Here is a 24,792-nt window from a genome sequence, read left to right as displayed (position 1 = left end):
ATTTATTTAGCAATAGGAATGTGAAGTCTTGCTCATCTCAAAATGTTTGAAAGAAATGGAGATATTTTTACAACACCGCAATCTTTCTAGATCCTCCTCCCTTTTCTCCCTGAATAGAGTGTGAAAAGTTGCACTAAATATTCCTAGGCTAATTTCTTTACCGTAGAAATCAACATTATCCTAAATAACATTAATTCAGGACACAGCAATGAACCAGAACATAAGTTCAAATCTCTTTAAAAAAAAAAAAAAAAAAAAAGCAGCAACAAGAAAAAATTAAAATTGCCCAAATTCAACAGCCATGTTGGAACTCAGCACTGCTAAAACATGGGCCTGGTTAGGACTTGGAATAAGCGTGGCTTCTTTTTTAATGCTATTTGTTGAAAAACGTTTTGCCTATAGCTATAAATATTTCTTACTACCATCTCAGAAAGTTCCAGAGGCCCCAGGCCTTTCTGACTAAATATGGGATCCTTCTGGGTTCAGAACTATCATTTACCTTCACACTTTTACTGCCTGGAACGTTTCAGGGAAATACTGTGAGGCACCACGAGCTCTCCAGGCCCTCGTGTAATTCCAACAATTAAGAAATACAAAATTATTAGATGTTTTCTCTATGCTCAAGCCTGAGCTAGGAAACAGAAGAGAAAGCAACAGGCCTTTATAATCTGGGATTGAAGACAAGAGTTACACAGATGAGGGAATTTGTAAACAACTATCAATAGCCAATATAGATTACATAATCATTAGTGAAAGGGATTGTTCTCAGTGCCTTGCATGTATTATATCATTTTATTCTGACAACTGTCTTAAAAGACATACGCTTCTACATCCCCAGTTACACAAGAGCACACTGCAGTAGGATAGACTGAACCTTGCCCAACATGACACAGCTGGATAGTGATCAACTTCTGTCTATCCAGAGCCTGAATGCCAAACCTCTTCCCACCACTGCCTTCAAACATGTGTGTCCACATGTAAAGGTTAAAGCACGTGTGTGTGCACATAGAAATATGTACGTGATCATTACAAACTGAGAGCAGAGCTTGCCAGTTCAGTCCAAATAGAACCATTCCTTCAATACCTTCCTTGCATGTTAATCTATGTTTGATTCGAAAATAGATATTAAGCACTTGTTATTGGTACGTGAAGAAGAATTAAGTCATGGTCTCTATTCACAAGGGGGATAACAAAGGCTGAAAATGCTGTCACAATGAAAGGAAGGAGATCATCAACCCCAGCTGGGGACATAGAAACGTTTTCATAAAAGACACATTAATTGAGCTGGGCCAGAATTTCACAGAGATGGGAATATGGGACAGTGGGATGACATTATTTGTGTATGTTTATCTATAGTACGAAAGAAGCCACTTCCATATCACAATGGTTTTTGCTTCATCATCCTTTTCTGCATGCCGTCTCAATTGCTTACTTGCTACACCTGACCCAGACCTTATTCACCAACAGGGAAAAGGCTGTTGAGAGGACACCGCAAGTGTCAGATATGGACAAATTCAGGGCAGCAGCTTCCGCAAAAATCAGCATCAGGTTCATAATTATTTAACAACATGGCATGGCTTCTCCGTTCAATTCCGCCAGTCCTGCCTCTGAATATCCTCTCTGCACGCTCTGCCAGTTAGAATGTTCCCTTCTCAAGCAGTTCCTGAAATCTCATTCCTTCCAAATAATCTTTCCTAATGTGAGAACATTGGCAAATGCCCCTTGGCCTCTCCCTCTCTAATCATGAAGCTTTCAAAACAGCTTCTATCAGGTCACCCAATTTTTAAAACAAGTCCCCCCGCCATCCAAATGCATTCTAACATAATACCAGAACACCAGAAAGAGCTGCTAAAGAGATAAAAGCAAAAAATAGCCATTATACTAATAGATGTTTTTAAAGGTAGGATACATGTTTACCAATTCCACGTCAAACCGTCACTTCTAGCTTACACCGCATATTCCATTGGAAACACGACTTATGCCCAAATAATCAAGTGATCAGCAACAAGTATTCTCTCCATTTCAGGTCAGTTCCGAAAGATGATTGCCATCATTTCACTATAATAATAGATTCTAATAAAAGCCAAATCTAAACAAGACAGATGAACTCATTCGAGACTTGAAAAGCCAGTGTTCACGTTGGTCTCAACCCTGATTCCTTATAATGAACCACTGGGTTTATGTTTTAGCTCTTAGGTCATTTCTCCTTTCCACCCTCATTTTCAAAAACGCACAGTCCTCCTGAGACACAGCCTCTGCACGCCCACCACTCACCTTCATTACTGCTCCAGCTAGCCATGATTTCTCCCCCTTTCTAACTGTGCAATGCTCAGTATTAAATTTTGCTTCCAATGCTATGTGTCTCAACTCGGAGTTAGCTGAACCCTGGATGTTGATGGCCTCTCCCTTCTTTGATGGGACCCGGTCAACTTGTGTAATAAAAGAGGAAGGCGAATAGAAACATCACAAAAGCAGAAGAGGTTATTGAAAATGCTCTTTCACTAATAGATACATCCCCCAAAACATACACAGGGAAGATAAATAAATGTGTGGCTCTGGAAGAGGAAATGAAACAAATATGGAGATTGTGGGGCATGAAAGGAAAACTTACTATCCTGTCAAGGATGGGAGTGCTGCGCATAAATGACTTAAACTGCAGAAGAAGGGGGGGATTTATTATGCATTTCTCTCAGATCAGCATCTTAGACCTCTGGACACTGACGCATCAGAAGGACATTTGCATTTCAACAATGGGTGACTAAATGTACCTGGCTTATCCATACTGTTCTCACACCTGAAGACCACACTGGGGTCCACACTTACTGAGCTGTACCAGATGCTCTGCTAGGTCTGGATCACGGGGAAAGGCAAATACACAATAATCAGTGGAGGCCAAACCATGTCTTGAATATATTCTGATTTTCTCATGTCTCCAATAAGAAATCACTTCATAAAATGGAGGGTGATCTCTGAGCAAGTAAATTATCCAGCAGCACAAGTATTGAAGAAGGGATTTTACCCATCCTCAGCTTATGGAGGAAAAATGGAGACAGTAAGTGTGAACATTCACATGCCCTTAACAATGACAGGCAGAAAGTAAGAAAATTAACAATCATAGTTAAGGAAATAATTGGCAACTTTTAGCTGAATAATGTTGATAACTGTCACCAAAAAAGGTTGAAGCAAGCTATAGATGAAAATAAGATAATGGTCTTCATCTAAAGTATAGGAGGAAAGCAAAGGTTATGTAAATCCCATGCAGGAAAGTAGCAAGGATACTTTACTTACACTAAGGAGTTTAGTTTTCTATCTTCCCTGGGTGACATTATATTTTACTAGTGCAGAAAATGCTGGAATTAATCATACAAACTGATTATTATAAATAAATAGGGAGAAGTTGGTAAAAAAACAAACGATTGCTTACTAAAGAATTATATTTTTGTAGAACAAATACAAATGAAGATTTTAAGTTATGTTAAGTTCTGGTTCCCTAAATTATATTGAAAGAAAGCTGAAGACCTAAGTAGTAATAAGCATTGAATGGATGACAACAACTCCCTAAAAGGGAAGGAAACCACAACCAACAAGCTATTCCATCTCCTTAAGGCGAACTTTTTGCCATTCTATTTTGTGACCCGAACTATTCACTGATTTATTGAATTAATACACTGCTTCATTGTGTCGCTTTGGGACGCAACAATATTTCATGAAGTAGCCTGGGATTTGAAGCAGATTGGCTTCTAATGAGAGATCTGCCATATTCTTACACCTTGAGAAGATTGTATTACCTCACTATCCCCCATATGCAAAATAGAGAGTAATAAGACCTTGACAGTGTGTTTAAAGGTTCTACACAGGGAGCATAGCCACTTGTATTCCCTGACTAAAGAAGAGTTCTCTTCCACCAGGGAAGGCAGTCCTCTTCCACCTAGTGAGAAACTTTGGGAGGCACGTACGGAAGGTGACACCGCTTAGCCAGTCAGATAGGCTGAATCAATCCTGGACATCAGTGGGATGACAGATATCATGTAAGTGTACAAACTTGCAGCTAGTAGATAAATAAATTCTTGGGTTGTAATGCACAGCACAGACGATGATTGTTGATCATAGTCAACGATACTGTCTTATAAACTTCAAAGCTGCTAGGAGACGAGATCTTAGTTGTTCTTATGACAAAAAAACATATTATAATTATGTGTTGTGATAGAAGTGTTAGCTAATTCTTTGATGGTAATCATACCGCAATATATAAAAGTATCAAATCAACAGGCTGTACACCTTAAAATTATAAAATGTTGTATGTCAATTGTATCTCAACAAAATTTAAAATTAAAAAAAATTGTTAATTTTTTCTTTCAATGTCTTTGCGTGCAAAGTGCTATGTTGTAAATATGTATCTTATTTCGCCTTACGGCAAAATTAAATAAATGCTTAGTTTGCACCCAATGACAAATTTGCTCCATGAAATAGCCATACAGTGGCCATGTACCCTCAAAATTCAGGTGGATTGTTATTTGTAGTGCCCTTTCTTATATTTTGATTTCAAGAAATTAGCCAAAGTCATAAACATGACCACCATGTATACAAAAGCAAACTACACACTAAATGAAGTAAATAAAATGAAAACAGAACATTAAACCAGCTTCAGAGGGAAAATGCCTGTTTAGTTGAGAAATCGAGTGGGCAGGTAGTGTATGCATAAGAGATAAAGGATTCATTTTTTCTTTAAGATTTTTTTTTCTTGGGGAAGGGGAACAGAACTTTTATTGGGGAACGATGTGTACTTCCAGGCCTTTTTTCCAAGTCAAGTTGTTGTCCTTTCAACCTTAGTTGTGGAGGGTGCCGTTCAGCTTCAAGTTGTTGTCCTTTCAGTCTTAGTTGTGGAGGGCACAGCTCAGCTCCAGGTCCAGTTGCCATTGCTAGTTGCAGGGGGCACAGCCCACCATCCCTTGCGGGACTCGAGGAATTGAACTTGCAACCTTGTGGTTGAGAGCCCACTGGCCCATGTGGGAATTGAACCGGCAGCCTTCGGAGTTAGGAGCATGGAGCTCCAACTGCCTGAGCCACCAGGCCAGCCCAAGAATTCATTTTTTTAACAGGCTACTATAAAATGACTTGATTGGATCATCTAACTTTTAAACCTAGGTATTTTTGAGCTATTTTCACCAAACTGTGCTTGTTGTAATGGAGACACACTTATAAGCTCCAAGTCCCAATTGCCAGTAGTGACTTCTTTCATCCCCAGCTGGCCCCAAACTGTCCCCATCCTTGAGGATGAAGATCTTACCTCTCTGATTCACCCTGGTCATCCCTCTGGCCTGGGAAGTGTCAGTTCTAATGAGCAGGAGAAGGACTGAGATTCTTCAATGAGCATGAAAGAATGGAGGGACGCCTGTTAAATGCCATTCACAGCTCTAAATAGCCATTCAGATTAGTGGTCGTGGTTCCTAAAGGACGGGTCCCACACTGATGTGTGTGCAGACCTCTTTCAAGGTCAGTGATCCATGCAACTCGAGTGGTAATGGGATCCGACCCTTAGTGTCAAAACCTGCACCTGTTAGGCTCAGAACAATGGGTCATTCTGAAGTCAGCCACTGCAACTTGCTCTTTTCCAGACCAGTGAAAAGAATATCTCATTTCTCTTCAAACTTGGTGACTACCAGGCAAAATACTTCGGTGCTATTTGCAAAATAGCTCACAAGCTGCGAAAATGATGCTATTACAAATGTAACACCACAGACGTGCTCACCTCACATTTTGAGAATAATGCACATTAATCATGTCTTCTTTCCATTTCAGTGGACTGCAAATTAAACTCACACAATGCTTAGAAGAGGAGCAAGAATGTATATATATATATACACACACATATGGCAGGGGGAGAGGAAGGGGGTGCTAATTAAATGTATGTAAAGAGCACATCGACTCATAATTTGAAGCCCTGGGTGCCAGTCTCACTTCTCTCAATAGCTGTGTGACTTTGAGTAAGTCAAGTTATTATGCTTCCCCGTGGAACGGAGAGAGTATCGACATCAGAGCATTGCCAGAGCTCAGGAAATGGACCTTTCCTCTGCCTTGCTTTCAGTGCCATTATTTATTAAGGGTTTGGATTAAATAATTTCTAAGGTTTCTTCTAGTTCCAAAATTCCATTATTCTATTTAGTTCTTTGCTTTCAATCATTCTATGATTCCACATAATCTTAATAGATCAAGCCACACACTCCTTACTATTCACAGAATTGTACCAATATAGTGCACCTTTGATTAAAATGTATATCAGTTAGTCACCTGAATCTGTATTTTCTTATTTTTCTAAAATGAACACTGATTATTTGTGTCATTTTTAGTTGACTTAAGGAGCCATCAGCTTCAACCACCACTTTTCCCTGAGGTAAATAAATAATACTGCAACAGTATTTTGAGGAATGAAAATTCCTCCACACCCTCCCTTCAGAGCTGGTATTAGTTTGTAGTTACACTCCAACACAGACTGGCGGATTCTCACAATCCCTTCCCCCTACCCCCTACCCCACCCCCCACATCCCTCACATACCCACCCCCCCAACCCCTCCCATCCCCTATTATACAGCTAGACTACATTTCCCAGCCTCCCTTGCACATGGGCACAGACATGTGACTTAGTTTTGTTCAATAGAATGTGGGTGAGAGTAATGTATGCCACTTCTAGCTTTGCCCCCAAAATCCTCCCACATGTAATCTGCACTCTCTCTATCTGCCTATTTAATGGAGAGGATTTCCAAAGACTTTAAGGAGACATGGCCACAAGATGGAAGGTTCCCATGTCACCAGGTCACAGCTTTAAGGAGAGCTACCCACAAAAGCTGCCTGACGAGGAACATCCATGTTGGATTATTGTTGAGCAAACTAACAATGTTAAACCTCTTAAATTTGGGGATTTTTACCAGAGTTAAATAACTGATTAATGTTGTCATGTGGGTAATTACTTTAACGCAATGGTAGACTCCAAAGAATGTTACCAGACAAACCACCTCAGATATCAGAAAACAGAAATGCTCACAGAACAAGCTAAAATGCTCCAATCGTGTGATTTATTGAAATGATTTAAAACACACAGGAAGAAGTAAGGAGAAAAACAAGGGGGTAAATTAAGGATTGGGACCATGCTAACTAAATTCTGGGGTACACACACATACACACAAACAGGAAGCTAAAGAGAAAGTGCCAGGAAGAGATAGAGTCTGGAAATTCAAAAACTGAATTTCTGCACTTTCATACAGTTAAAATCACAGCAGAAAATGGATGTTTTAATAACATACCATTCACAGCTATTCTTTATTCCTCAGAAATATCCAAATAACCAGCTGAGGCAAATAACCAGTTTTTGTTCTTGTTTTTGTTTTGGCTTTAAGCAAAAACTTATGGGGGGTGGAGGGTTGACAACTGATCTCCAACTACTAGCAAACAGCCCTTGTGTTCTGCTTTATGACACTGTCTAGGTGTCACACATACCCATTATGCTCACAAATTAGCCTGAGAAGAAAATGTGGGGCCTGCAAAGCTATCCGTATTTCTCAGCATAACATCTTTCTAAGCTCGCCTTCCCTCACCCAGGTCCACTTGCGAACAGCAGGTATATGGGAAGAAGGCCAGGCGCAAGTGGACCAGGTCATTTTGCTGGTGGTTGGTCGCTGGCTTCTATTTTCTGGGAATCGCACAGAGTCAACACGATCGGGATAAGCTGAGTTCATGAGAGGACAAAGAGCGGACGTTGTCCTCTCCGCACAGGGCTTTCCCGTTTCATTAAGCTTGGGATGTGGGTGGCAGGGAAAGTCACGATATAAACATTGGGTAGAGAAAGATGGGTACCTTTGTCTTTTGGCCAATATCAGTTCCTCACAGATCACTCTCCCCAGAACAATCAGGTGGAAAGGGCAAAATTCAGTCAACAGATTGCTTTGTCTTCCCATTGGCAAACTTCTATGCATGTGGAAACATCTGGAGAGCGGACTGAACTCAGTTTTGAAGTAGATGTGGGACATCATGGAGACATGGCCTCTACCACCATGCTTCATTTCCGTAGCCGGTTACCTGGTCCTCCCAGGAGACTTTGCACGCTTCCTTGCTGCAGAGCATGAGGCGGTGAGATGTACAATGGCTCGGTCACATGCAACCAGGCACTGGGGCTGCACTGCACCACTGTCTCTTTTCTTCCAAGGATCGGTCTAAAAACGACGACACTTGACTCTCCTGGCAGAGCATCAGCCCTCCGTGGAGGGCATCTACCATCAGGACAACTCACTAACTCCAAAGTTCTGAGGGTTCCTACAACTGAGTGCAGCTTCGAACGTGTCAGCTCCAGGTCATGCCGGGGTGGCAAGCACACTTACTCGGCTCCTCTGGGAGGCCAGGCCCTGACAGGGGAAACCAGCCCCTGCTTTAGAGCCAGAGGAACACAATTACCTTCTTATCCATTTTTAAATAGCCTCTTCCCTCGCAAATCTCTGCTAACAAACACAGCTTATCTTTATTTACCAGGTAGCTCCTTTCTCTTCTGAGATACCAGGAGGCCTCAGAAAGGGAAGGAGAGAGAAATGCGTTTTCTACAAAAGGACAAGGAGACAGCACTTTTCTATCTAAAAATACACAGACGTTCTTCTCCTGAGTGGATGCTGACTTGTTACAGATAGTTAGGGGAAAACGGTGTGTTGCCTGTAATATCGGGGAGTTCCCATTTAACTGTCCAGGTTCTGTCCATCCTTCCACCAGATGCGCTAAACACCGTAACACAAAAGAAACTTTAAAGCCCTGCCTCTGAGCAGAGTTACACGTCACCGTTCACAATTCTTACATTAAAGGAGCTTAATGTGCACTCATGGTATTTTTTTTTTTCTTTCTCATACACCAGGAGTGGAAAACCCTTATTCTGAGCTCAGATACTAGGAATTCCTTTTTCTGAAGCCCACTTCTTGATGTTTATGCCCCTTTAATGCTAAAGATGCCCTTTCCCTAATTAGGGGGTTGCTATGCAGTATCGTAGGGTTCCTCAGTCATATTTTATTTTCTGGCACTTTAGAACACCTTGGACTACACAAACCACAGCTATAGGATGGAAGTTAGCAGGATGCTTCTTTCCCTACATCCAACTCCTGTCTGACTTGCGAAGGCATTGTCTGTCACAGAACATAATTGGTTATTATTAGGATAGTCTTCGTACTCCAACTAGACTGCAAGTGCCTTGAGAGCAAGACAACCTAGTCCTCATAATATGAATAGGTAGTGTACTATGCTCCATGCTTTATATACATTTTTCATCCCTATACTAATTCTGGAAGGAATATATAATTATCCCCATTTTTCAGGTGAAGAAACAAATGCAGAGAGGGGAGTGAAGGCCATAAAGCTAGTAGTGGGATAGTGGGAAGGCAAACATCCTCTGTCCGCCTCCAAAGCCAGTGCAGTCTCCACTCTGACCCATGGCCACCTTTTTCAGCTTTGTGTCCTTAAGGTGACATAGACTACACCTTGTAGCAAGCATGAATAACATATCCACCATTAGACATGCAAACTAAGAATCACTTTTATTTTTCAACTTTTCTCTGCTGAGAGCAGACTACTTACATTATCCAGGTCTCACCATTCATCCGACCCAGGAAATTTGGATATTATTATGTTGGTTACTTTTCATTCATAGCTCTGTCCCTTTGCTAGCCTCATGAAGAAAACGGAACTCTTGTAGAATTGGGGAGGAGAGGGGAAGGCATGTCACCCCCTGGGTCTGATCTGGTTCTCTGTCTGATCTCATGTGCTTGGACAGGTTGCAGAAAATCAGCAGTGGGGGTTGGGGAGTTGGAGGTGAGAGTCTGTTTATGTGAAAGGACTAGATATCGGAGGTAACTCTCCACTTTCTCTGTCCTGTCTACTCTGCATCCTAGGGCTGGCACCGCACCGCTGCTAACATTTGCAGTGTCTGGTGCCTGGGTCGACAGTGTCCCATGCAGCTTCTATGGCTATGATGTCTTTGGGGGATCTTGCCAATCCCAGCTTCCAGAAGAACAGTAGTGTCTCCCCAGGTCCTAACACTGTCATGTGCTACCTCTACTTCTGGAGTTAGGGTGTTCTACCAGAATCCACGACGCCTCCAATCCCACTTTCCTACAAGCCCCACTTTCCTACAAGGGGTGGGGTGTCTGGCAAAAGGGAAGGATGTTTCTTTGAACTTAGACTGTAAAGATGTACCATTTTTATTCTCAGCCGGGGACTTCTCCTGGGGGTAGCTGGGGCTGTGGGAAAGGGTTAATTTTCCTTAACACTTGGTCACATCTTATGAAAGAATGCAAGAGTGAACCTCAAAACAAAAAAGACCTGAAAGAAAGATTCATTGGTCAATTAGCCCGTGTCTGGAAATCACCCAAAGAGATTTAATTTTAGTTGAGTTCTCCAGGGTCCTCCATTTAAATAACCAAACCTAGTTTAAATCAGCACCCACTGCCCCAAACAGACTTTTATATATGTATGTGCAACGGGCTTTCCACTTGTTTATAAGCGAGAGGACAGAGACCATATCTTGCCTGTGTTCCCAGCACCATGTGTGGCCCATAGTAGGTGCTCAATAAGCATTTGTTGAATGAATATTGAAAGTCATCAGAGACTCATTGGCCTGCAAGAGTGAAATATAAAAAAGTAGTGAAGAAGAACAGAATAGAGATGTCCACATGGTCCCTGGCTTTCAGTGGAGCAAGGATCTTTGTGCCTAATAAAAAGTTACATGGCTGTTCTGATAGGACTCTTTGGCTTCTTGACAATTACAAGTGAAATTCAGAAATAAATATTTTGACATCTAGACCCAAAGCACTAATCATCTGAATACAAGTGAGACTGACAATCCATGATGGGACTGTAGAAATAAGAAACTTGGCATCAGGTTGTAAGAATGCCGTTCAGTGGAACTTAGATGAGGCAGGAAAGTCAGAAGACCAGCTTCAGACACGAATCTTTCAGCCTGGTCCCACGAAATTTGTCCTAAGCATGTGGCTTCATCACTTATGGGTTGAGGGTGAGACTTTCTCCTCTCAGTTCCCTGTATTCTTCATGTACGACATAGGTATAACCTCAAGTAACTCCAGAGTAATTCGTGCTGTGTCCAGTAGATGGCAGAAAGTGACAAGAAAAGGAATGGAAACCATAGCAGGGAGCCAAGCTTGCTCCCAATTTGCAGGACAAAATGCATTTTACATACAATATGTTTTGTCTAAAGTAACAAGTCCTTCCTCAAAACAAGCTACCTCCGAGTAGAAACTGCCTTTGTTTGAAATTCTCCGGTCACCAAGTCCTGGTGACAGGCGGAGGAACCCCCCACTGGCGGCTGCAAGGCATTTCCTCTACTATAATAAAGCTGTCTGTCGTCTAGCTCTGGCCAGTGCTGACTAAGCCACCCCGACCTTATCCCCAGCTTCTCTGTCTACTGCAGGAAATCTTGAGGCTGTGCAAGTGATAACGTCTGGAAAGTACTTGGCAAAGTTGGAAGAGCTCTGTCCCTGCTGCGTTAAGACAAAAGCCCGCAGTGTATTCTTTCAACAAAGGTGCGTTAAGCACCTATTGTGTTCCGTGCTGGGCTCCTCCAAAAGCTTACTGTCCGTTATTTATCTCCTCCTGTTCCCCAGCAGCTTCCTGCTGCAGCAAAATGAGCTAGGAAAGAAGCTGGTTCTGTGGATTCATTTCCTGAGTAGCTCTGCCACAAAAATAGGAGAAAGCAAACATATAGTGGAGACTTTAAAAGAATTACAAACAAACAAACAAACAAAATGAGAAAATCTGATTGTCGTCTTAGGTTATAAAACACTTGAGTATTAAAAAACACTCAGAAGCTATAAAGGAAAATATATTATCAAATTTGATGACATAAACATTTAATTTTCTGAACTACAAAAAGCACTTTAAAAATCCAAAGAAAAAGTAAGAAACTGCAAAAATATAACAAAAGACTAGTATGGTTAAATACAAATATGCTAAGAACTCTTATAAATGGATACAATGTATATATTAATAACTCTTCTAAACCCAATAACTTGGGCAAAAAATATGAACAGGCAGGTCAGAGAACTTCAGGGAGCCTGGTTATTTGGGTCCCATGTTTATCTGCAGCGCTGTATTACTATAATTTTTTTCTCTACAATTAAACATATAAAGTGATAGAAATATAATGATTATCTTTGAGTTTGGAGAATTAGCCAGTGTCACAAGTACTTTTGTGAGCGATGAAATGGCATGAGCGCAGTCCCTATATAGCAGTATTCCAGAAGGGTAATGCAGATGAAATAACATACTTCACACGTCAGCGGTTTTATTGCACCGTTCATGTAGCTCCAAGGAGAAAAGTCCACACTTTAGGTGCAAAGTAACCTATTACCCAAGGAAGGGATTCTCTACAAGTAAAATCAAAACTCAAGTCACTACACTCATGTACGATAGCCAAGGTTCCATGGATCCTTCTGGAACAGTATTTACTGGAAGAGGAATACACACCCCAAGCAACAGCCAAGGGAGGAGGCACAAATGGGGGAAGGCAAACTGGGATACAATTTCAACATAGTCTCCCTGAGAAGCTTCCCACCAAGAGCTCAATCTACACAGAAATTGTCCACGTTCTTGGCTGTCTGCTCACACAGGCTTGTTGTATTGGGCCTTCATCCATTCACTTCACAAGATTTTCTTTAGAATCACTACCATTCATCTTTTCTGCTCCTCTCATGGGGAACAATCCAGTGTCATGCCCAGAGTGGATGCCCCCAAAGCCATCTGTAGATGTTGGAAAGAAAACAAGTGGGCTTGAAAAAAATTTATATAACTCTCTTGAACTACAGAAAACATTCTAGAACTCTGCTCCATGTTTTCTCCACACAGCAAGGCATTCTTCAAGCAAGGCAATGAATGGAGGACACACAACAGCAAGGCTGGCCTTTGTGGAAGGGAACTGAGCAAAACTAAAAAGGCCATTGAGATCCATGATTCTGATATGGCTTCTGTGAAGGCAGGAGACAGACAGAAAAAAGTTGGTTCGGGATTGCCTAGTTTTGATGACTCTTCAGGATTAACTTAATCCCATAGGCTGCCCTTTTTATGGAGTATACTTTCTACCTTTAGTTTAAACCAAACTGAATCTCACAAAAAGTTGGTTTTGTTTTAAATCTTCCCCCTCTTGTTTAGGGTCTGAATCTAAGTAATCTAAGTCCATAGCATCTCCTATAAGGAGTTGCCCCCAAAAGATACTGGATAAAAGTTTGAGCTTTCGTAAAACTCAACAATAAGAAAATAAACAACCTGATTAAACAATATACACTGATTTGATATATACCTTCACTAAAGAAGATATATAGATGGCAAATAACATATGAAATAAACGTTCCACATCATATGTTATCAGAGAAAAGCAAATTTAAAAAAAAACAATGAGATACCACTATACACCTATTAGAATGGCCAAAATCCTAAACACTGACAACACCAAATGCTGGTGAGGGTGTGGAGCAACAGGAACTCTCATTCTTTGCTAGTAAATGAAAAATGGTACAGCTATTTTGGAGGTTAGCTTGACAGTTTTCCACAGAACTAAACTATTCCTACCATATGATCCAGCAATTCTATTCCTTGGTATTTATCCAAAGGAAGAGAAAACTTATGTCCACACAAAAATCTACACATGGATGTTTACAGAAGCTTTATTCATAATTGCCAAAAGTTGGAAGCAACCAAGATGTCCTTCAGTAGGTGAACTGATAAATCGTGGCACATTCAGACACTGAAATATTATTCTGCACTAAAAAGAAATGAGCTCGCAAGCCATCCAAAGACATGGAGAAATTTTAAATGCATATTACTGAGAGAAAGAAGCCAATCTGAAAAGGCTACATATTATATCATTCCAACTATATGACATTCTGGAAAAGGCAAAACTATAGAAAGAGTAAAAAGACCAGTGGTTTTCAGGGGTTACAGGGGGAGGGAAAGAGGGATGAATAGGTAGAACACAGAGAATTCTTAGGGCAATGAAACTATCTGTATGATACTATAATGGTGGATACATGTCCTTATAAATTTGTCCAAACCCATAGAATGTACAACACCAAGAGTGAAGGAACGCTAATGTAAACTACGGACTTTTGGGGATAGTGGTGTGTCAATGTAGGTTCATCAATTATAACAAACGTACCACTCTGATGGGGGATGGTGATAATGGGGGAGGGTGTGAATGGGAAATCTCTGTACCTTCCGTTTAATTTTGCTGTAAACCTAAAACAACTCTAAAGAAATAAAGTCTTTTTTTAAAAAAAAGAAAACAAAGTTTGTGTTTGGTGAAGGTCACCCAAGGAGAAGAGAATGGGAAACAAGTTCTTGGCTGTCTCTTCAGACATTAAAGAATATTTTTTCAAAATAGGGCCTGCTGTTCATTTGCAGAAAAGTATGCCCAGCTCCCAAAATTCTTCAGAAACACTTCTGTTGGGTTCCACCCAGATGTCTTATTTATTACTAATTCTAAAATTAAGTGCAGAGTTTTGGGGGTGAGAATGATATTTCTGGTCACTTTTTAAAGAATACATTTGAATATTCCTCTTCTCTATAACCATCAATATTTCAAACTTAAATCTTGAGTTAAAGATAAACTACCCTCAAAAAAAAACATCCCCAAAGATTTCCATTTAAATTCAGCAATTCCTGCCCTTAACTTTCATTCCTTTGGATTTTCCAGACAGGTTTGCACCTCTTTTCTGGCCCTACCCTCAGTTCCAGTCTCTCCCAGCCATCAATATAAGCCTTAGCAGGCAGTTCTTTCTAAGGGCAGATCTGGCAGGAAAAGCTTCCATCAACTCAGCAGGAAACTGGTGGACTCATGTCCCACCTCCTTCCTTGACCACCACGCTCCCCACCCCCAGCGTGGAAAAAGCAGCTTAGCTGTGGGAAGAGATAATGATGAGTTAGCTGAGAAACACTCAAGGGAAAGCTATGGAAGGTTTGGGGCAGTCATGTGAGGAGGTAGTCATTCTGAAATCTGGCTCCACTGAGCACTCGGAAGGAATGAAGGGCCAGTCACTCAGTACTCTGATCATCTTGTGCCTCTGCTGAGAAATGTGAGAAGTATGCTCATAAATTTAAATCCTAAGACTTAACCATTGCAAGAAGCTTACCTCCATTGTGTTCAGTTTACTAACAATTGTTGAGTGCCATTTTAGCAAATGCCCAAGGCTATTGCTAAGGTACTGGCAATGAACAGATGAATTTAAACAAACAAACAAAAATATTTTTTTGCTCTATGGGAACTAAGAGACTCCAGTCCACTGTTCTGAGAAACATTCTCTCCCAGAGGAAATCGTCATAGAAATAATGTAGAAAATTTCCCCCATTTGAAGGCCATGCGTTTTCCACGTGGAGAGCCCATGAGGTACTTAGGACCATGCAAGAAAATAACACAACGCACATCCTGGTACAATTTCAGAATACTGAGGACTAAGAGAAGACCCTAAAAGCTCCTAGAGATGAGGAAAATCAGAGTATGTACTCATTTTTAAAAGGTCAAGAATCAGTTTAACATTGCAGGACAATGAAATAATGCTTCAAAAGTCTGGGGGTGAAATATTTACAACCCAGAATTCTCTACCCAACAAGACTATCAAACAGATATTATGAGAGTAAAATAAAGACATATTTAGACATACAAGGTCTCAAAATTTTCCTGCCATGCCCTCTTTCTCAGGAAGTTTCTAGATCAAGGAAAAGAAAGACAACAGATTCATGAAAAGGGGGACTCTGATTTCAGAGAGACAAAAGGAATCCCCAAGATGTTGGGGAAAAAATTTTTTTGAGGATGACAGGTGAGCCCCAGCCCAGAATGGAACAGGTCAGAAGGCCCTCAGAGCACTGTCTCCTAGAAAAAATGGACAGAATTTCTGATGTGTTTGAAAGAGCTCCAAGCAGGCCAAGTGACACTCATTATTACCAGCTCTTAATATTCTCCCAAGGAAGCCAAATCGAGATTTTTTAAAATGTAACTCCAGATGTTTAAATGATTGCTTAAAATTAAATATATATATTAAATATATATATTATTCAAGTCAATCAAATTAAATATATATATTATTCAAGTCAATCAAAACTCACTTGCTGACTAAATGTGTACCACAAATCAAGAGTTTCAATCATGCTCTAGATGCTTCTGAGCTAGAAAGTAACATGAGAAAAGAAAACATATATTCATATTGTATATATCTAGCACTGTTTTAAGTACTGAACATAATTTATTTTAATCAAGCCTCACAATCTTAAGGAGGCATTGTTATCCCTGATTCTAATGATGAGAAAACAGAGGCTCAGATAGTGAGGACCACACCCAAGGTTACTTGGCTGGTCAATGATAGAACCAGATTCAAACCCAGGGTGTATTGGCTACAAGACCCATTAACTTCCACACCACCACCCCATCTTCTATATTAGCTGTTTTCAATGCTGGCTGGCACATGGAAATCACCTGGGAAACTTTTAAAACTCTCCATGCCCAAGTCACAATAAGACCTGTTAAGTAAGAATCTTTAGTGCTGGGACCCAGGCATTGGTGGTTTTATTTTTTAGACCTCTCCAGGTGATCCAAGGGGAACCAAGAACCATGATCCAAGAACAACACTGGCATCATCCGGGATCTCATTAGAAATGCAGAATCTAGGGCCCCACCCCAGACCTACTACATCAGAATCTGCATTTAACAAGGTCTCCATGCAATTTGAATGCACAATAAAATTTGGGAAGCATTGATCTAGGAGAGAAGTAATGAAGGTCTAAACTAGGGTGCAAAAGTCTGGCTTCATCCTCACAATTTTGTATTTGTTAATTATTCAACTTGGGGGCTGAGGGAGAGAGAGGCTTGGTAGGGAGAGATGAGGAAAGAAAGAGGAATTTACAGTACCACAAGGAGTGAAACACACCCTTGGATTTGAACACTATGCTTTCACTTCTAGTGATTTCTTGGGTGCCTCATTTCAGTTCATTTGCTTTTTTCCCCCCCGATTATCAGAAGATAACTGACCCTCTCTTCTGTTAAAGAAAAAATTATTCATGACACTTATTAAAACAGTGAGGCAGAGTACATCAGGGGACAATTGGGATAGATATAAGGAATACTGCATTAGGGTTTTGCAGTAGGAGAGAAATCTAATTCACTCTGAAAGCAACAAGAAAACATGGGAATTTAGATAGTAAGGGTGATCAGATATCAAGGATGCGGAAATCTGCTAAACCAACTTTGCAGGATTTTTGCTAAAATTGGGCAATGCAGAAACAGACATGGAAGGCCAAAAGTCGAGGTCCAGTTGGGAAGAGAATTCAGAGGAGACTGACAAAACTTTAGTCAAGGAGAGACTGTCACTGCCCAGCTTCAGACTTTGTCTTCAGAAATTGCCATCAGTCAAGGCTCAACAAAACGTGGACCAACTTCATACATTCACCCGGCATTCCAAAAACATTCACCACTCCCACCACAGATGATTGAGCCAGACACTCACTCATCTGGGAAGCAACGTAGCCCAATTCTGCAGGCCCTTCACACCCTTCGATCTCTCAAAGTCTCCCGTATTGAGGTGGAGTAAAGGAAATCTGGAGACAAATCCAATTCTACAGTTCTCCTTTCAGATCCAGGCCTCACCCAAAAGATCCCAGCACCTGCTCCCTCCTCCTTCCTCCCCTCCAGCTCACTCTCCTCCTTACCCTCCTAGTTAGGCACTGCCTAGGCCTGGCTCTGGGGAGACACTGGAGTTTTACAGCTCTTTATTCTGCCTCATTATCTGCTGTTCTTACAACGAAGGGCTTTGCTGCTTTCCTTGTGTTGTCAGGTTTCCCTTTGATCCCTAAATTAATACGTATGAGAAGCCCTCTCAGCTGTTTGCTTACTTTTCTTTCTGCTCAGTTCTCCCCAGTTAAATAGTCCTCCCTCCACGCTGTGCACTCATCTGGCAGCACTTTCTTGGATCCATTTTGAAAGAAACCCGAGCATCTTACACATGGTTTGCCACTCCAAAACTGGATAATTCAGAGGGTGGGTAGAAAAGGAAATTGCACCAAAATCTGCCTGAGTAGCCATCTGGACAAGACCCAGATTGCAGATCATGGGCGCAGCCCCTTGGTCACGTGGGCTGAATGAGTCTGCCCTTCCAACTTGCTAATGTTTTTTACTTAGTGATTGTTCTAAGGGGTCAATCCCTGTCGTTTGAGGAGCTCACAATAGGCCCGAAATACTTCTTTGTAGCCTGACAATATCTGAAATTTCATCTCTTTAGATGTCATTCCTTTACATGTTTTTATTTTTTATTTATTTTTTATTTTTTTCATATTTGAACCAAAGGAATGAACATAAACAGCTTTGAGAGGTTCACGTATGAAAGCAATGGTTAAGACCCATTTGGATTGGGGGACTCTATTGACAGAGAAAGCAAGATGAGGTAGAAATTCCAAAGTCCTGGGGTGCATGTGAATGGAAAGGTGGATGGGAAACCAAGGGCTACTTCACAACTTTGCCTGGAGGCAGCTGTGATTTTAAGGAAAACAAAATGTTAGGCACTCCCACCCCCCAAGATCATTTCCCATGGTTTCTTTCCCTCCTTAAGCAGCCAATATTCAACAAACATTTGTCAAGGGCCCAAAGTTCTGGCTAGAATGCAAAGAGAAAGAAATGAAACAGAAAGGCAACAGTTAATCAGTCACCAATCTTAAATACCTCTAGTCACCACAGAACACAAACAGATCTTGTTTTTAAACTTACAGTTAAAAGTACAAGGAGACACAGATACAGGAAGGGGGGGAAGCAAATATATATACACACATATACTCACGTATATCATAGTAATACAAACTGTGTATATACGAACGTATATACATATTTCTCCCCATATGTTCTTTTCATACCTTAGACTATAAACTTATGCGCATATATGCACATAATGTTCAATACACAGAAATAAGTCACCTTAATAACCTCTCCATCATTACTGATCAGACAGAATCTGAACCCCAAGTGCTATAGGAGTTGCCCATCACTGATGGTCCCCTCTTAGATTTTTTTAGCAGCCTCAACTCATCAAAATTTTCTCCTATTCTTTGTTTTATTATTGATTCTCCTTCATCTCTTCTATTTTCTTCTTCTTACACTCCCCTGTGAACCATCTAGGCTCCAGTCTCCAACTCTCTTATCTTTTCCCTCATGATTTTCTTCCCTTGGTGTTTGTGTTTGTTTGTTTTGGTTGGTTGGCTTTGTTTTTGCTTTTGCTTTAAGATGTTTCCTTCCACGTGGTCTTCCAAATTATTAATGTGAATCTCAACAATGTCCATCCTCTCCTTCAAATTGTGTACTAAGTATTTTAGTTCAAAAATCACAGCTTTTAGTTGGAAAGTCTTTTTCTGGGTCGTCCTCGAATTCCCTTAAGAGGTCTTATTTTTTAAATTGAAGTCGGCAAATATCTCCCAGGCATCTCTTCTTTATTCACATTATTCTGTTTGATCTTCACCTATTGGGCTGGGGGTGCCCTTGTACATGTTGTCTTTCTTTTTCTGCTCTTTGGGGTCTCCCAGTTGTTGGAATTCCCAGGGAATCTAAGGCCTTCATTGCTCTGAGCCACTTCCCAGCCCGCAGCTGCTTGGGTCAGAACTGACAACCAGGTTTAGAGTTGGGAGTGGTGGGGAACTGGGTTGGAGTCAGGTTGTCACCGGCCCCAAATCCCCTAGAGAGCTCCGGGACCTGAGTATTGAAACCACACTCAAGAAGCCCAAACTAAGAGTCAATGCTTTCTTCATCATCTGGGCGACCTTGCGCATGTCCTTTAGAACACAGTTTCCCTTCCTTGTGTGTAAATTGAGGATTAGCCATTCTGCCCTACTTGCTTCCCGAAGGTTCGTTATGAGGATCACGTAAAACAGTAACTCTCAGCTGTAGACATGGAGATGTCTTTGTGATTGCTATTATTCTCAATCCTGGCCCTTGTTCCTTCTTTGACTGAGGTAACAAGGAAGGATGAGGAAAACACTTGAAAAACTTACAAAATACACAGAACTCCCAGAACCCTACACACAAATGCCTACATACAGAATGTTCATAACCTATTTTTCAGAAAAATACTAATCTATCTGTTCAGCACAAACTATAGACAGAAAGAAGGCAGGAGAAGAACAACTGCTAAAACACACCAATGACTGCTCCCTCCCTACATATAAAACAGAGGAGAGAGGGAGAGATAAGTGGAGGTGGGGGACAGGAGAGGATAGCAATTAAGGGGACCAGAGAGATGAACTCACTCACCAGTTACCATTTATGTGACCTTGGGCAAGCTATTTTCTCTCTCTGACCCTACTTTCTCATCTCTAAAATGGGCCAATAATGTACTAGCATTGCCGGGGGGGTTTGTGAAGTTAAAGTGGAATGATAACATACACGCAATTTCTGACACATAATAAGTACTCAATAAATGGGATTAAAGCACATATGTATATCCCTTTTCAGACTACTTACACATTTGTTTGATTTTACAAACAGACTGGTCTTTTTCTCAGTTCTCTAATTTATACCTTCCCCCCAACTCATTACTTGCAGTTTAAGTGGGGAATAATCCCTTTCTTGAGTTGTAAAATGACAGTCTTTCTTTAATGGGCTTGACTGATAAGTTTTTCCTCTGCCGAGAATAAAAATCAAGTAAAATTAACATTCCCATCAGCTGAACGTGGACCCCAGAGAGACTGGCAGCTGTCACTATGTCATCATGGGGACACATTGACAAGCAGGGACACAGAATGCTTGGTGCAACCCTGTATGTCTAATTACGGAATATTTAATTCACTGGTCCATTTTGGCAGGGATGGCTCCCAGCACAGATTCAAGGCGACAAATAAAGCTTCTGCATGTCAGCACTTGGCTTGACAGCCAACCAGGCTTATCGAACACCTGTTCAGCTCTAAGCACCAAGCATTAGGAATAATCAAATGAAATTAAAAGGTGGTTCCTGCCCTTGAAGAGCTTATGGTCTTCACCACCAAGTTGCTTCTATATTCTTGCCTTCGTATATATTTTTTTTCCATGAAATTTGGACTTTGCAGACCATAATTTTTTTTTGTTTTCAACTATAGTTGACATTCGATATTATTTTATATTAGTTCCAGATGTATCACATAGTGGTTAGACATTGATATAATTTACAAAGTGATCCCCCTGGTAAGTCTAGTACCCCCCTGGCACCATACATAGTTATTACAATATCATTCACTATATTCCCTATGCTGTACTTTACATGCCCTTGACTATTTTGTAACTACCAATTTATACTTCTTAATTCCTTCACATTTTTCACCCATTCCACCACCCTCCCTCCCATCTGGCAACTATCAGTTTGTTCTCTGTATCTATGAGTCTGTTTCTGTTTTGTTCGTTCATTTATTTTGTTCTTCAGATTCCACATATAAATGAGATCATATGGTATTTGTCTTTCTTTATCTATTTCAGTTAGCATAATATCTTCCAGGTCCATCCATGTTGTCGCAAATAGTCAGATATTCTTTTTTATGGCCAAGTAATACTCTATTATATATAGGTACCACTACTTCTTTGTCCAATCATCTATTGATGGGCAGGTAGGTTGCTTCCATTATCTTGACTATTGTAAATAATGCTGCAGTGCATATATCTTTTTGAACTAGTGTTTGGGATTTCTTTGGATAAACACCCAGAAGTGAAATTACTGGATCATAGGTAGTTCTATTTTTAATTTTTTGAGGAACCTCCATACTGTTTTCCTTAGTGGCTGCACCAATTTGCAATCCTACCAACAGTGCATGAGGGTTCCCTTTTCTCCACATCATTAACAATACTTGTTTGTTGATTTATTGATGATGGCCATTCTAACAGGTGTGAAGTGGTATCTCATTCTGGTTTAATTTGCGTTTCTCTGATGATTAGTGACATTGAGCATCTTTTCATGTCGATTGGCCAGCTGTACGTCCTCTTTGGAGAAATGCCTATTCATTTGCAGACCCTTATTTTAAAAATCTTAAGTTTTATGTTATTCATCCTCTTCATTTCATAGTTGCAGTGATTGTGAGGCCTGGAGAGTTTGTGTGGCTTGCTCATGCAAAAATTGTATTATTTAAGGGAATAGAATAACTAAAGGGTTGTTTCCAGGTACAGAGCTAATGGAATTCTTTAAAATCATACCAACTCCCTTGGAGTGCTTCAGGCATGCTGAATGGGGTGTGTGACCCAGTTTTTATCACATCTTTTTCGTCCTTTTCACCAACACACAGATACAGAAGAAACCTGGCTTAAATGAAGAAAGAGAAGCCTCCAAGAGAAAAGGACAAAGGGGACAGTGTGTGAGCTGGCAGCCAGCCCCAGTGGCAGGGTCTTGGTCTGCAGCCGCCTGGCAGCCCCATTTTCCCCTTGGGGAGGAATCGTATGAAGCTGCTCCCTCTTAGACCCTACAGAGGACCATTCCTGAAAGAGCAGGTGGAGGGCAAACTCCCTGGAGTGGGGTCTATCTGGGGAACTTTTCAGGTGGAAGAATTATACAAAGATAATAATTTTCTCACAGAAACTCATCCAAGGCCTTCAATAGATTTTGTTGTGTTTACTCCAAATGCCCAGACCAACGTACACAGCCAGTCCTCAGAATTCTCCACCCCATCTCTCACTCAGGCTATAATGAAGTATGTGAAGCAATGAATGATTCCTGCTGTTGGTCAGATGTGGGTTCCCATCCCTCTTTCCATACTCATCGGTTCCGTGCATTTAGACAGGTGACTGAGCCCCCCCCAAACTTAAGTTTCCTTGTCTGTAAAGTCAGGATCATGGTTCCTCCTTGGGGAACATTGCCATGTGGGAGTAAAGGACCTGGCAGAACAGAATGGCACCCATCTCTGGGACTGGCTTTCCAGGTGATCATCTCTGTTGTGACCTTCTCTCTTGTGATCTTCTCTGTTGTGGTTTTCCAGGTGATCTTCTACCTCCTCTGAGAGAGGTAGATTTAGATCTTGGCTCCTTCATAGAAGTGTGCAGAGAAGCTAGAGAACCCTCTCCCTTCCCTGACACTGAGAGGGAAAACTCTAACCTACATATTCATGTAGCATGGAGGTGGAAGCCATGAACATATTCACTGTTTCCAGCCACATGGAGAATGTTTAAAATCACTTACATGAGCAAAAGGACAAAACTGCAAGGTCTTGCAATTGTGTGAAGAAGTACAACTGAGTTATCTACTTTTTCAATTAATTTCAATGACAAATGAAAAGTCCATTTTGACATTCAGAAGTGGAAAAATAAACTTTTTTTCCCTCCTCTATATTTCCTGTTGTATTTCCAGTTAGGATGTAAAATCTTGGGAATAACACTGTGGTTTTCCCAAGTGTTCATTCAAAGCAAATTAGTCAAAAGAATCACAACCTGTATAAATCCATCATCGTCAGGGCCCGGGACCTCAGAACACGACTGTCCTGAATCCTGAGATAAGTCTCTCTGCCAGAAATCCTATTATTTAGAAGTACAACAAAAATAACCATCGGAGATGACATCAGGATGGTGAGAACATTGCACTCTTCCTTGTGTTTCAGAAGAAGCTAACATCCGCTCATCACTGGGTAAACGACAATTCCTGAGCCTGCGAAATGTCTGCTTGGCTCCAACATAAATAATCTCCTGTCCTCTGGGGAAAATTCTTTTTTCACTCCATGGCTTCAGAAAGACCATTGGCATGGGCACACAAACACCTTCTAGAGGTGGCGTGGAAATATCATTCAGTGAGTTGAGGACAGATAAGGATGTGTTTTTACACTTGCGGTAAGTGGATACTGCTTGGAGTAGAGTGAATACTTTCTGTCAACACGTCCTTTCTCAATTCTTAGCCTCTGGATTATTTAAAGGCATTACAAAGCATATTGGTTGGGGTGGGGGAAGTGTGCAGTTAGGTAGAAGAAATTGGCAAGAGTGCAAGACAGATAAAATCGAAGAGATGAGGAAGGCGGGAGGAAACATCTGGAGCACCTGGTGGGGTTGTTTTAGGTTCCTCCCCTGAAGTAGCTCATTGTTGACTCTTCTCCATGGTTGACCTGGAATCTGGTTTTTCCTGCTCTTGCAGATTTCTCTAAAAACAAGTAGGCTAACAGCAAACACTGCCATTTGCTTTGAAGACTCACAAGATGTCCTCTCAAAACTCACATACAGATTCCACTTCAGTAATTCACAACTAATTGGGGTTTTTACATCAACTGTTCCTCAAAACACCACTTAACTTGGAGGACACATAACAGGGGAAACAGGCAGGATCTTCCTGGGTCACTCAGACCTGATCACAAATCGAAGAGAAGGCCCTGCAGCTGTATTTCCTTGGGTCTGGCGAGGCTATGTGCCTTTTATTTTCAGGAGACAGTACATTTCTCTGGAATGCTCAGAGAAAGGAGTCATTTTCAAAAATTATTTTATTTTATTATAGTAAGAACATTTTACCCTCTTAACAAATGTTTAAGTATACAATACCCTATTGTCAACTATAGGTACAATGTTTTACAGCAGATTTCTAGAACTTACTCATCTTGCTTACCTGAAATTTTATGCCTGTTGACTAGCAACTGTCCAATTCCCCCTCACTCCAGCCCCTGGCAACCGTCACTCCTCTCTTTGATTGTCTGAATTTAAGAGGAATCATGTAGTAGTTATCCAGCTGTGACGGGCTTATTTTACTTAGCATAATGTCCTCAAGTTTCATCCATGTAACTTGGAATAGGCATGTTTAAATCAGTAGAATC

The 24,792-nt window shown here is 41.0% G+C and overlaps 1 long non-coding RNA gene and 1 other non-coding gene across 2 annotated transcripts in view; both read right to left on the bottom strand.

Annotated features, from left to right (window-relative positions):
* Nucleotides 1-24,792, bottom strand: part of LOC109450574 (uncharacterized) — a 170,453-nt gene that overhangs the window by 108,814 nt on the left and 36,847 nt on the right. The gene's annotated exons all lie outside the window — the stretch shown is intronic.
* On the bottom strand, nucleotides 1,993-2,061 carry LOC141569395 (small nucleolar RNA SNORD2). The gene has a single exon (XR_012493013.1). It is a non-coding gene; the product is annotated as a small nucleolar RNA SNORD2 (small nucleolar RNA).

Source organism: Rhinolophus sinicus, linkage group LG17 (genome assembly GCF_036562045.2).
Source record: "Rhinolophus sinicus isolate RSC01 linkage group LG17, ASM3656204v1, whole genome shotgun sequence".
Classification (NCBI taxonomy): Eukaryota; Metazoa; Chordata; class Mammalia; order Chiroptera; family Rhinolophidae; genus Rhinolophus; species Rhinolophus sinicus.
The sequence above is the reverse complement of the archived record's forward strand: the minus strand, read 5'-3'. Positions and strand labels throughout refer to the sequence as shown.